Raw genomic sequence first — 2,960 nt, forward strand, 5'->3', positions numbered from 1 at the left:
GTATATATATGGGGAGCATAGTTAGTGAGTAGTGGATAAGGTAAGGGAGCGCAGCGTGCAAGAGCCGCTTAAAGAAAGGGGGAGGGGGTCAGAGACGTGTGTTAGAGGTATAAAGATGTTAAATGTTGATGGAGGAGATAAGTAAGTGTTGACGGAGGATATACATCGCCTGACGGTGAGAGTAGGATATATGGGGGTGAGGGAGGCAGTTAGATTATGATTTGGGGAGGGAAATGGCTGCGAGTGAATGTGGTTTTTCAGCTAGAGAAAGATCATACTCTGAGGGGATATATTGGGATACAAATGAGTCCAGATGAAATAAGCCTAATATCATGGGGATACTTCGATGATGGGAGGCCTAAAATAGGTTGCTATTAGAGAGGGCTGTGGAGTATAACGTGAAATGAGGATACATCAGCAAATCACCTACACTACCTGGATGTGCTTGCGATAATTATAAAACATTATAAAATATATAGTTGGAAATGAGTATGTCCTAGAATATAAAGGTATTAATACGGCTAAATCACCTAATATGTATCAGCATAGACCTTACAGGTAATCACATTCATTTAAGGTCTAGTAGAGGCTTTTAAATACAGATGGGTCATGGAAAGGAATATAAAAAAACAAATTTCCGCATAATCTAGGGTATATTTAAGAAGGACTTAGCTAGGGCAAAGGGGAGAGGGGGAGTATATAGTACCAAGACAGAAAGTGACACATATGCAAAATATAAACAACAGTTATGAACTAACAGTCTATGTGAGACTCTCCATAGAGGCAATCTAGATTATAAATACCTACTGGGTATATTTTATATATCTACAAAATGTAACTGAATATCTGTTAGTACAGGGGGCATTATTACTTAATATTATCAAAGGGGGTGGCAATGATAGGAAGGTAATAAATAGCTCTGCTCACGGGGAGCTTCGCTAACGCGATATGTGAGCTGTGTTTTCCGTTAGACTTAAATAACTTAGGACAGCCTAAAAGTTAATGTGCTTGCAGTTATAGAATATTATAAGACATATAGTAGGGAATGAATAGGTCCCAGAGCATAGTAGTGGTGATACAAGTAACAAGCTTGTGATATTTTTACATAAATAGAAATCCCATAAGATGTATCAGCTAAGTTCTTATAAATAATCACATTCCTTTAAGGTGGTGGCTTTAAATATAAATAGGTAAGATAGAGGGATATATAAACCAAACTTCAGCATACTCCAAGATGTATTAAGGGGGGCTTAGTGAGGGCAAATGCAGGAGAAAGAATATAAATTACCAAGATAGTGAGTAATACATATGCCAAATACCAACTACAGCCATGAACCAATTGCAACCAGAAGGGATGGTTATTTGTGGGCATCTGGCATACTAAAATCAAAGCATGTATATTGACATATGTAGAAATATATATTTTCTCAGTATGTCAAGTTATACTGTCCAGGCTTCTTAGATAGGAGTATTAAAGGTGACATTAAACATATTCATATTTTAACAAGATACATCATATATGTTGTTTCAGGAAGGCTAAATAAACTGACATAGGAACTTTAGAGGTAAATAAAGGCAGTATTACTAGCTGTTAAGAAAGCAAGCTCCGGAACTAGCAACTTAAGTTCAATTCTCATTGTAGCTCCATGAACTGGGAACCACTCTATATTATGCCCTACCAGTCAAACAAGTAAGGAACGTGAGCAAACTAGAAAGGCAGTCAAAAATAGGCTGGAACTCAGGTTCTAGAAGCGAGAGGGAAAAGCAAAACCCTTTATACTTTAGCCTACGCCTGATCTGTTATCAGACAAAACAGAGCCGCAAAAAAACAGTTCATGCCAAGCAGCATCGCAGAGTACCCCTGCATATGGATCCGCAAGATTGTTCGCCCCGACGGAGAACAGAAGCCTGGCCAGCAGACCTCTCACCTGCCACTCCAGATGCTTCCTATATGAGAGGTAAATAAGCCCCATCGCTCGCCCGCGGGAGTCGGCCGCACTTCCTCGGTGGGTGCTTAGGGGTATGGGAACTAGCTTAAAGTTACATAGGCTTGGAGGACGATAGTGCTGCATGTCGTAGTTGTTCCCCTGCTTCGTTGTTGGGAGATCTTCAGTGGGAGGTGGTGAACTGTCAGTGCAGCAAAGTTTCGTTGCCTTGCCCAGTCTGTCTTCTGTATTGTGTGCCGAAGCCCTCTGGAGCACTGTGAGCTGCTTCACGATGGGTAAGTCCTCCCTCTGATCAGCAGTGTCAGCTCCAGAGCTTGGTCGGAGTCCGGCGCCATCTTGCATGAGCGCATCTCTGATAGTAACATGGAGATCATTAAACTGTCCATCGATCTTGCGTTCTAAACTCTCCAATAATATGGTAGCATTTATGTAAAACTCCTCCATCATGGATTAGCAGTAAGAAGCTTTACCCGGCAAGTTAGATGTCAAACCGGGGGGCGGGGGGGGGGGGGATGTTAGAAATGTAACGTAGGCCGACAGACCATGTCCCGATTAGTTTGGGTTTATTGATAGCAGGATTCAAAAGATAAAAGTATCATCCGACTCCAAAGCTTCTTTACAGGTGATATTCAGGGGCTATTATGAAGGATGGCATAGTAATAGCGAGATAATCCGTAGATTGTTTATGTTGCCTTAGGAGCTACTGAATTCAGCGACTGAACATGGCTGTGGCTTGGACACGCCCCCGTTAGCCAATATTCTAAATTGAGTGACAGGATCCGTAGGATTATCTTTAAACATTGGCATGTATTACAGACATATAACCCTGAAGTAGTGGAGTTTATAGAACCCCTGATGCCCACATATGGAAGGGGTAGAAATTTGAAGGATGTGCTTGTACATGCAGATATTGGTCCCTCCAAGGTTTCAGTCCAGGGCCATATTGGTAAAAAGCATTTTGGTAGTTTTCCTTGCCTTGGCTGTTCCAATGGTAATAACATGATTAAAGGCCCT

Source organism: Bombina bombina, chromosome 3 (genome assembly GCF_027579735.1).
Source record: "Bombina bombina isolate aBomBom1 chromosome 3, aBomBom1.pri, whole genome shotgun sequence".
Lineage (NCBI taxonomy): Eukaryota > Metazoa > Chordata > Amphibia > Anura > Bombinatoridae > Bombina > Bombina bombina.